General features: G+C 47.4%; 1 long non-coding RNA gene across 1 annotated transcript in view; it reads right to left on the reverse strand.

Annotated features, from left to right (window-relative positions):
* Positions 1–1,951: 1,951 nt before the first annotated feature.
* The window catches only part of LOC143291532 (uncharacterized), a 41,885-nt gene continuing 31,729 nt past the window's right edge, over positions 1,952–12,107 (reverse strand). Inside the window, exon 3 of the long non-coding RNA XR_013056535.1 lies at positions 1,952–2,089. This is a non-coding gene — a long non-coding RNA (uncharacterized LOC143291532). The remainder of the gene's footprint in view (positions 2,090–12,107) is intronic.

The raw sequence follows: 12,107 nt of genomic DNA on the forward strand, positions 1-12,107 counted from the left end.
AATGGTGACAGGGTAGGGACAATACTACAGAAAATGGTGACAGGGAAGGGACAATACTACAGAAAATGGTGACAGGGTAGGGACAATACTACAGAAAATGGTGACAGGCTAGGGACAATACTACAGAAAATGGTGACAGGGAAGGGACAATACTACAGAAAATGGTGACAGGGTAGGGACAATACTACAGAAAATGGTGACAGGGAAGGGACAATACTACAGAAAATGGTGACAGGGTAGGGACAATACTACAGAAAATGGTGACAGGGAAGGGACAATACTACAGAAAATGGCCACACGGTAGGGACAATACTACAGAAAATGGTGACAGGGAAAAGGGGGACAATACTACATAAAATGGTGACGGGGAAAAGGGGGACAATACTACAGAAAATGGTGACAGGGAAGGGACAATACTACAGAAAATGGTGACAGGGAAAAGGGGGACAATACTACAGAAAATGGTGACAGGGAAGGGACAATACTACAGAAAATGGTGACAGGGTAGGGACAGTACTACAGAAAATGGTGACAGGGAAGGGACAATACTACAGAAAATGGTGACAGGGTAGGGACAGTACTACAGAAAATGGTGACAGGGAAAAGGGGGACAATACTACAACAAATGGTGACAGGGTAGGGACAATACCACAGAAAATGGTGTCAGGATAGGGACAATACTACAGAAAATGGTGATGGGGAAGGGACAATACTACAGAAAATGGTGACAGGGTAGGGACAGTACTACAGAAAATGGTGACAGGGTAGGGACAGTACTACAGAAAATGGTGACAGGGAAGGGACAGTACTACAGAAAATGGTGACAGGGAAGGGACAATACTACAGAAAATGGTGACAGGGTAGGGACAATACTACAGAAAATGGTGACAGGGTAGGGACAATACTACAGAAAATGGTGACAGGGTAGGGACAGTACTACAGAAAATGGTGACAGGGTAGGGACAGTACGACAGAAAATGGTGACAGGGAAGGGACAGTACTACAGAAAATGGTGACAGGAGAGGGACAATACTACAGAAAATGGTGACAGGGAAAAGGGGGACAATACTACAACAAATGGTGACAGGGAAGGGAGAATACTACAGAAAATGGTGACAGGGTAGGGACTACTACAGAAAATGGTGACAGGGAAGGGACAATACTACAGAAAATGGTGACAGGGAAGGGACAATACTACAGAAAATGGTGACAGGGTAGGGACAGTACTACAGAAAATGGTGACAGGGAAGGGACAATACTACAGAAAATGGTGACAGGGTAGGGACAATACTACAGAAAATGGTGACAGGGAAGGGACAATACTACAGAAAATGCTGACAGGATAGGGACAATACTACAGAAAATGCTGACAGGGTAGGGACAATACTACAGAAAATGCTGACAGGGAAGGGACAGTACTACAGAAAATGGTGACAGGGTAGGGACAGTACTACAGAAAATGGTGACAGGGTAGGGACAATACTACAGAAAATGGTGACAGGGTAGGGACAATACTACAGAAAATGCTGACAGGGAAGGGACAATACTACAGAAAATGGTGACAGGGAAAAGAGGGACAATACTACAGAAAATGGTGACAGGGGAGGGGCAATACTACAGAAAATGGTGACGGGGTAGGGACAATACTACAGAAAATGGTGACAGGGTAGGGACAATACTACAGAAAATGGTGACAGGGAAGGGACAATACTACAGAAAATGGTGACAGGGTAGGGACAATACTACAGAAAATGGTGACAGGGAAGGGACAGTACTACAGAAAATGGTGACAGGGAAGGGACGGGGATACTGAAAAACTGACGAACAGGGAGGTAATGGAAGAAAAAAGAACAGGGGGGGGGGGGGGGGAGGGGGGAATACAAAAGAAAAAGAACAAGGGGGGGGGGGGGGGGGGGGGAACAAAGTGAAAGAATAGAGGGGTATTAGGCATTGTCCCCCCCCCCTTTGTTTTTTTTTTTTGGGGGTGGGGGTGATACTGGAGAAAATATAAATGTTACTTCCCTTGCAGACCGTCCCATACAGCAGAATCCCATCTCCGTCTGATCACCGTGGTCACTGTCACTTTCACCTGGAGACACACACACACACACACACACAGAATAAATTTGACGTTTGAAGATACACTGCAGAATTCAAAATCCAAAATTCTATAAAACTGTTTAACAAGACTTTGTTTCAAAGCTAATGGAAAAAGTATTGTAAATGATCCATGCATCCCTCGGAAAAATCACCGAGAAAATTGAAACGTCATCGGTAAATCTGAAGCCCACGGCACACCTCCTTGGGACTCATGAACCTTCGCAGAACTCTCCTTTTTTCAAACGTTTACATACACGAGACCCCAAAACTGGACTTTTTTTTTCATATCCTTTTCGCACTTGTCATCCGATGTCTGTACACGTACACGCCACATCACATCCGGCACAGAGGGAGCGCTTTATCAGGACGTCCTGCAGCAACCGGATATCCCCTTTCCGTTCCACTTTCCTTGGCCCTCACACACACACACACACGCACAGAGGAAAACCGCAAACCAGTTAAAAAAAAAATGCTGTACAAGCGAAACATCACCAATGGCATGGCCAAGCGATAGATCGAACTAGGGAACCAACTGGTTTACAGAAGGCTGCCATTGAAGGCGTTTTTTCGGGTGTGCTTTTGTTTTTGTTGTTTTTTTCTTTGAATGCACACGATCAAGTGATGGACTGACATATATGTGGACACATATGTAATTGAGGAAAGAAGGGAATAACCCAAACATAATATTGTGTCCATTCATAATGTGAAGATAAAAAAAGTATGATTAAAAAAAAAAAAAACTGTCATTTTCCGCTGTCCCGCCATGTATTCTGGCGGCAAGAGTTCACACTAACCGTCTCCAGCCAGTTATGATTTGTAGCGTGCACACAAGTGAAACTGACTGCTAATCCATGTGACGGAATCTTCATGATACTAGCAGCGTGAATTAAAAAAAAAAAATCCTTTCTGAGAGCGCCGTTGCTGACAGCAAATGACTGAAGTGTGTTGCTGTGTCAAGCTAGCGGCAACAACTGTCTGTGCTTATGTGAACCTTGCCTTATGCATGCTATTGATAGTTTAGCGCACGTAAAAGAACCCACGGCAACAAAAGGGTTGTTCCTGGCAAAATTCTGTGGAAAAATCCACTTCGATAGGAAAAACAAATAAAACTGCACGCAGGAAAAAATACACAAAAAAAATGTTAGCGCTGTAGTGTAGTGACACGCTCTCCCTGGGGAGAGCAGCCAGAATTTCACACAGAGAAATATTTTGCGATAAAAACGAGAAATACAAATACAAATGCGCTTCGAAATGTTTGCGTTAAAAGCCTAACGAAAGCAAGACCACAGATGAACGCTAGTCCTGAAGTGGAGGAACCGATTGTGTATGTGGAATTGTAGACCCACATGTTATAAATCGAATTGTAGACCCAAAGCTGCTTTTGTCCATGATCACACGAACACAAAAACCTCCACTCCCCATAAAAACCATCGACGAAAAAGACGACAGAATATTACACAACACCAGGCAGTTAACCAGACATGGTGTGACGGTGCTCTAACAACACCAGGCAATGAACCAGACACGGTGTGACGGTGCTCTAACAACACCAGGCAGTTAACCAGACACGGTGTGACGGTGCTCTAACAACACCAGGCAATGAACCAGACACGGTGTGATGGTGCTCTAACAACACCAGGCAATGAACCAGACACGGTGTGATGGTACTCTAACAACACCAGGCAATGAACCAGACACGGTGTGACGGTGCTCTAACAACACCAGGCAATGAACCAGACACGGTGTGATGGTGCTCTAACACCACCAGGCAATGAACCAGACACGGTGTGATGGTGCTCTAACAACACCAGGCAATGAACCAGACACGGTGTGATAGTGCTCTAACAACACCAGGCAGTTAACCAGACACGGTGTGACGGTGCTCTAACAACACCAGGCAATGAACCAGACACGGTGTGACGGTGCTCTAACAACACCAGGCAATGAACCAGACACGGTGTGACGGTGCTCTAACACCACCAGACAATGAACCAGACACGGTGTGACGATGCTCTAACAACACCAGGCAATGAACCAGACACGGTGTGACGGTGCTCTAACAACACCAGGCAATGAACCAGACACGGTGTGACGGTGCTCTAACAACACCAGGCAATGAACCAGACACGGTGTGACGGTGCTCTAACAACACCAGGCAATGAACCAGACACGGTGTGACGGTGCTCTAACAACACCAGGCAATGAACCAGACACGGTGTGACGGTACTCTAACAACACCAGACAATGAACCAGACACGGGGTGACGGTGCTCTAACAACACCAGGCAATGAACCAGACACGGTGTGACGGTACTCTAACACCACCAGACAATGAACCAGACACGGTGTGACGGTATTCTAACAACACCAGGCAATGAACCAGACACGGTGTGACGGTGCTCTAACAACACCAGGCAATGAACCAGACACGGTGTGACGGTGCTCTAACAACACCAGGCAATGAACCAGACACGGTGTGACGGTGCTCTAACACCACCAGACAATGAACCAGACACGGTGTGACGGTGCTCTAACAACACCAGGCAGTTAACCAGACACGGTGTGACGGTGCTCTAACAACACCAGGCAATGAACCAGACACGGTGTGACGGTGCTCTAACACCACCAGACAATGAACCAGACACGGTGTGACGGTGCTCTAACAACACCAGGCAATGAACCAGACACGGTGTGACGGTGCTCTAACACCACCAGACAATGAACCAGACACGGTGTGACGATGCTCTAACAACACCAGGCAGTTAACCAGACACGGTGTGACGGTGCTCTAACACCACCAGACAATGAACCAGACACGGTGTGACGGTGCTCTAACAACACCAGGCAATGAACCAGACACGGTGTGACGGTGCTCTAACAACACCAGGCAATGAACCAGACACTGTCACGGTGCTCTAACAACACCAGGCAGTGAACCAGACACGGTGTGACGGTGCTCTAACACCACCAGGCAATGAACCAGACACTGTCACGGTGCTCTAACAACACCAGGCAATGAACCAGACACGGTGTGACGGTGCTCTAACAACACCAGGCAATGAACCAGACACGGTGTTACGGTGCTCTAACAATACCAGGCAATGAACCAGACACGGTGTGACGGTGCTCTAACAACACCAGACAATGAACCAGACACGGTGTGATGGTGCTCTAACAACACCAGGCAATGAACCAGACACGGTGTGACGGTGCTCTAACAACACCAGGCAATGAACCAGACACTGTCACGGTATTCTAACAACACCAGGCAATGAACCAGACACGGTGTGACGGTGCTCTAACAACACCAGGCAATGAACCAGACACGGTGTGACGGTGCTCTAACAACACCAGGCAATGAACCAGACACGGTGTGACGGTGCTCTAACAACACCAGGCAATGAACCAGACACGGTGTGACGGTGCTCTAACAACAGCAGGCAGTTAACCAGACACGGTGTGACGGTGCTCTAACAACACCAGGCAGTTAACCAGACACGGTGTGACGGTGCTCTAACAACACCAGGCAATGAACCAGACACGGTGTGACGGTGCTCTAACAACACCAGGCAATGAACCAGACACGGTGTGATGGTGCTCTAACACCACCAGGCAATGAACCAGACACGGTGTGACGGTACTCTAACAACACCAGACAATGAACCAGACACGGTGTGACGGTACTCTAACAACACCAGACAATGAACCAGACACGGTGTGACGGTGCTCTAACAACACCAGGCAGTTAACCAGACACGGTGTGACGGTGCTCTAACAACACCAGGCAATGAACCAGACACTGTCACGGTGCTCTAACAACACCAGACAATGAACCAGACACGGTATGTTGGTGCTCTAGTTTCAAGTTTCAAGTTCTAATTATCCTTTCACCCCTATTGGAGTATGGAGGATTACTGCAAAATAATCTTTTCATGCCGAAAACAAACATTTCCAATTACACAACAATGTCACATAAAAGTTGAGAAAACACCAATGTCTTTTAACTCCAAAAGTGTAGCTAGGCAACATTTGCAAATCTTTCTTACAGCTAAAATGATTTTTGTTTTGTTTTTTGGCCTCCTTTGAGCATATTTCAAAAATTAAAAGCCTATTTTGGAGACATATTTTTTTAGGAACATATCTATTTCGTAACTGATCATAATTGGGACATTCTATTATAAAATGAAACTCGTCCCCAATCACAGACATGTCACAAACCTTACAAAGCCGTAACTCTCGTGGTATGCCTTTCTCCCTGTTTCAATTTCCAGCTTATGATATCTACTTCGGAATCTGAAGAAGCTGATAACGTAATTATCAGGCATTTGACATATATTTTTCTCCACCAAATCCACTTTAGAAATTTCGATAAAACAAACATTTACTACTCCAGGCAATGAACCAGAGCTGGCACAAACTACACGATGTGACGATGCACCAACAGCTGCAGTGGAGAAACAGCCAGACAACAGCAGGGCAGTGCAGATAGTGGTTGTCAACAAGCCACGTAACAGCACAACCAGCTAACCACACTGCCACGCCGTTGCCGGCTCCGGCCTTCAAGACAAACGGCCGCAAAGCGGTGCTGTCAGGAATCCAAGAAATAAGCAGAATATACTCCGAACTGGTGGACCACAACCTTACTGTAAAAACCAGGAAGAGCGGAACAAAGCTGGAATCAACACTTGTGTGGAAACGAGGCGATCAAATTACAGGTGGTGATCTGGACAAAGCGAAGACGCCAGTAGTCCTCAGAAAGCTGGTTCACCAGTACAGAAATACAGATGCAACTTCAAAGGCAAAGCCTTGCACAAGCCACAGATGACCCCAAAGAGCAGAAGGGGGGGAAAAAGGTTTTAAATTTTCTGTTGCGCGCATCGAAATTTAGAAGTCTGCATTCTATTGGTGACTGCTTTTGACGCCTGTAGGACAGGAGAGTGCAAAAGGAAGGCATAATTAGCATTGTTGGGTGTCGTGTGTGTGTGTGTGTGTGGAACAGATGTGGAAGGGTGCAGAGTGGCTGGTGACGCAACAGACCGTCAGAAGTGTGGACATTCCTCTCGTGCTGCTGACCACAGGAATCCGCTGTGCACTGCTCTCTCTCTCTCTGTCCGCACAGTGAGTCTCTCCCTCTCTCTCTCTCTTTCTGTCTCCCCCCACCCCCGTCTCTCTCTCTCTCTCTCTCTCTCTCTCTCTCTCTCTGTGGTGGTGGTGGTGTGTGTGTCTCTGTGTGAGTGTGCGCGAGGAAAATCCTGAATCTTTAATTCCTTCTTTTTTGTGTGTGGAATATGTCGTGTGTGTGTTTTACGATTTTCCTCTTCTGTCTGGCTGACCGGCTGGCTATGCATGAATGTAAGTGTACCTGCCAGTGTTAGTGTACCTGCCTATGTATGTGTACCTGCCAGTGTTGGTGTACCTGCCAGTGTACCTGCCAGTGTTGGTGTACCTGCCAGTGTAGGTGTACCTGCCAGTGTACCTGCCAGTGTTGGTGTACCTGTCAGTGTAGGTGTACCTGTCAGTGTTAGTGTACCTGTCAGTGTTGGTGTACCTGTCAGTGTAGGTGTACCTGTCAGTGTTAGTGTACCTGTCAGTGTAGGTGTAACTGTCAGTGTAGGTGTACCTGTCAGTGTTGGTGTACCTGTCAGTGTTAGTGTACCTGCCAGTGTAACTGTCAGTGTTAGTGTAACTATCAGTGTAAGTGTACCTGTCAGTGTTGGTGTACCTGTCAGTGTTGGTGTACCTGTCCGTGTTGGTGTACCTGCCAGTGTAACTGTCAGTGTTGGTGTAACTGTCAGTGTTAGTGTAACTGTCAGTGTAAGTGTACCTGTCCGTGTTGGTGTACCTGTCCGTGTTGGTGTACCTGCCAGTGTAGGTGTACCTGTCCGTGTTGGTGTACCTGCCAGTGTCGGTGTACCTGCCAGTGTAACTGTCAGTGTTGGTGTAACTGTCAGTGTTGGTGTACCTGCCAGTGTAACTGTCAGTGTTGGTGTAACTGTCAGTGTCAGTGTAACTGTCAGTGTTGGTGTACCTGTCAGTGTAGGTGTACCTGCCAGTGTCGGTGTACCTTTACCTTTCAGTGTTGGTGTACCTGCCAGTGTAGGTGTACCTGCCAGTGTTGGTGTACCTGCCAGTGTAGGTGTACCTGCCAGTGTTGGTGTACCTGTCCGAGTTGGTGTACCTGCCGGTGTTGGTGTACCTGTCCGTGTTGGTGTACCTGCCGGTGTAGGTGTACCTGTCCGTGTTGGTGTACCTGTCCGTGTTGGTGTATCTGTCAGTGTTGGTGTACCTGCCAGTGTTGGTGTACCTGTCAGTGTAGCTGTACCTGCCAGTGTTGGTGTGCCTGTCAGTGTAGGTGTACCTGTTAGTGTTAGTGTACCTGCCAGTGTAGCTGTACCTGTCAGTGTAGGTGTACCTGTCACCTGCCAGTGTTGGTGTACCTGCCAGTGTTAGTGTACCTGTCAGTGTAGGTGTACCTGTCACCTGCCAGTGTTGGTGTACCTGCCAGTGTTGGTGTACCTGCCAGTGTAGGTGTACCTGTCACCTGCCAGTGTTGGTGTACCTGCCAGTGTTGGTGTAGTGTACCTGCCAGTGTAGGTGTACCTGTCAGTGTAGCTGTACCTGCCAGTGTTGGTGTGCCTGTCAGTGTAGGTGTACCTGCCAGTGTAGCTGTACCTGCCAGTGTAGCTGTACCTGTCAGTGTAGCTGTACCTGCCAGTGTAGCTGTACCTGTCAGTGTAGGTGTACCTGTCACCTGCCAGTGTTGGTGTACCTGCCAGTGTTAGTGTACCTGTCAGTGTAGGTGTACCTGTCATCTGCCAGTGTTGGTGTACCTGCCAGTGTTGGTGTACCTGCCAGTGTTGGTGTACCTTTACCTGCCAGTGTTGGTGTACCTGCCAGTGTTGGTGTACCTGCCAGTGTCGGTGTACCTTTACCTGCCAGTGTTAGTGTACCTGCCAGTGTAGGTGTACCTGCCAGTGTTAGTGTACCTGTCAGTGTAGGTGTACCTGTCAGTGTAGGTGTACCTGTCAGTGTAGGTGTACCTGCCAGTGTTAGTGTACCTGTCAGTGTAGGTGTACCTGCCAGTGTTAGTGTACCTGCCAGTGATAGTGTACCTGTCAGTGTAGGTGTACCTGCCAGTGTTGGTGTACCTGTCAGTGTTAGTGTACCTGCCAGTGTTAGTGTACCTGTCAGTGTAGGTGTACCTGCCAGTGTTAGTGTACCTGTCAGTGTAGGTGTACCTGCCAGTGTTAGTGTACCTGTCAGTGTAGGTGTACCTGCCAGTGTAGGTGTACCTGCCAGTGTTAGTGTACCTGCCAGTGTTAGTGTACCTGCCAGTGTTGGTGTACCTGCCAGTGTAGGTGTACCTGCCAGTGTAAGTGTACCTGCCAGTGTAGGTGTACCTGCCAGTGTAACTGTACCTGCCTATGTATGTGTGTAGGGGTGGTGACGGACAAACCAGGGTGTTACACAAGGTGGTGATATAGTCAGGTGTGTTTCCACCTTGGCACGTGTACAGGTGTGTTGAGGAATGGGGTAGGTAGCCGGGTGGGGTGTACATACTTGCTAAGCGCTAAAAATACCCCGGGTACTCGACCGATTGTAACGGGCCAGGGTATATTATATCTATAGGAGGTCGGTTTGGGATCGACTGGCTGACGCAGGTAAGAAATGAGCCAGGGTTTGTGGAATAAGGTAAGTGCTGACGAAAGCTGACCAAACAGGCATACATGAATGAATTGATGCATACGAAAAGGTAACAGGTACACTGAAGTCATCGACTGACTGATTGTTGGTTGTGTACGTAATTCGTTTAGCGATCAATACAAACATTTGAGACAAATCGCAACGCGCGCGCGCGGACACACACACACACACACACTGTGCACGCATCTCCCCCAGTACACAGTTCCCACACCTTACCTCCCCTTCACAATCTCCCCCCCCCCCTTCCTTCACACACACACACATGGTGACTTATGGAAACACGAACATAAAAAAAATCACATCCAGCACTGAACCACACCGAAAATGGAGTATGGATGCCCAAACGTAAGTTAAAAAACGGTCCTGTGTGTAGGTCGAACGCCCACTGGCACAAACGAATGGACATGAGAATTGTGGCCCAGAACAAAAAAAAAACAAGAACACAACTAACCTGGACGTTGACAGAGAAAGAGGCAGATGTTTGGTCTGATCCGCTCGAAACCAAACTGTCCACACACACACACACACACACACACACACACACACACACCAAATCTATCTAGATATATAGATAGATAAATATACATATACATATATATATATATATATATATATATATATATATATATATATACGATGAAATCTCTCGCAGTCTTTTCCAAGCAGTCTATCAATCACTTTATCAGTTATTGGCTGGTTTCCGTGTCCGCTGATTAACAACCGTCTGAACTTTGGCCAGGTGATATTGAGGTTAGTCTCTCTCTCTCTCTCTCTCTCTCTCTCTCTCTCTCTCTCTCTCTCTCATACACACGCACACACACACAGGGATACACATACACACTTTCGCGCATAAACGCACACACATAAACACACACTCCCTCCACCCCCTCCTCTCCCCCACCCACTGTGTGAGTTCAAGTATAGATGCTGAAGTGAATGATTGCTTATCACCGTGAAGTAACCAGACAACAGACCAACAGTGAGAAGGCATACACTGACACTATGGTTACGTCTCCAAGGGCACACGAAATAAACTCCTTGCCTTGCCTTGCCTCTTTCGCTGCTTTCAACGGGAAACGTGGGAACAACGACTAACAATCTTCAAGTTCAAACATGGACATTGCAAACGCCCAGATAACTGATACTGAGACTAGCGTGAGAGTGAATACCATGGATGGATTTTGAGAAAGCATTGGAAAAGGCTTAATTTAAGTATAAAGTAGATTACAAAGAAAAAAAAGAGAGATGCATGTTCTGCTATTTGCTTTGCAAAACAGCCAGAGATACCCATACCACGGTTCTTTTAATGATCTTTATCAAACGAAAGAATAAATATAGTGTGCGTGCGTGCGTGTTTCTTTGCGTGCGAGTGCCTGCACGTGTGTGTGCATATACACCTACGTTTGTGTGTGTGTGTGTGTGTGTGTGTGTGTGTGTGTGTGTGAAATGGACGGAAAGGGAAAGACAACACTTATAACTTTCAAACAAGAGAGAGAGAGCAATGGCAGTATATGACCAACAAGTCATATATATATATATATATAATTTATAGTACACGCAGTGATCACCAACCTGCCAACCATTCCAGCGTACAAAACAAAACAAAACAAAACAAAAAACCCGAACGCCACAGTCCAAATCCACCCCTCACCGGCAACTACCCGCTCTGCTATGGGTACCAGGTAAGTCTACCCGACACTTAGCTGGCCCACCCTGTCATCGTCTCGCCCCGTGTGGCCACCCGACAGAGCCTGTCGATACCCGTGTGGGCACACCCCGGGTGGTGGTGCTGTGTGATTAGGACAGACCCGGGTCCCAATCAGCGAGGGCCTAATGAGATTGTGATGACCGTGATAAGTCGGACATTAACGTATAGCACGGGATGGTTTCCATGTAAAGTGTGTGTGTGTGTACACAGTGTGTGTGTGTGTGTGTGTACACAGTGTGTGTGCGTGTGTGTGTGAAATGCTTTTTGGTGGATGGGGTGAGGGGAAGGTGTTTGGCTGAATCAACGATTTTCTCTCCCCCCCCCACCCCCCTCCTCCCTCTGTCTATCAACGTGTTTGTGTATACACGCACGCAGCTTATGTGTATGTGCGCGAGCAAGCCTACACGTGTGCGTACGTACGTGTGCACGCGCATACTCGTCTGTGCGCAGGTAATTCTTTTTTTTTATGTTTTCTGTGACTTAACGTGGAAAATATCCATAATTAAGCAAGCTGTTAAAATGCTGACGCCCAGGAGGTTCGAAGGGAGAGGAGGCGGGGAGAGAGACAGAGACAGACAGACAGACAGACAGAGAGA

This window comes from Babylonia areolata, chromosome 17, assembly GCF_041734735.1.
Source record: "Babylonia areolata isolate BAREFJ2019XMU chromosome 17, ASM4173473v1, whole genome shotgun sequence".
NCBI classification, from domain to species: domain Eukaryota; kingdom Metazoa; phylum Mollusca; class Gastropoda; order Neogastropoda; family Buccinidae; genus Babylonia; species Babylonia areolata.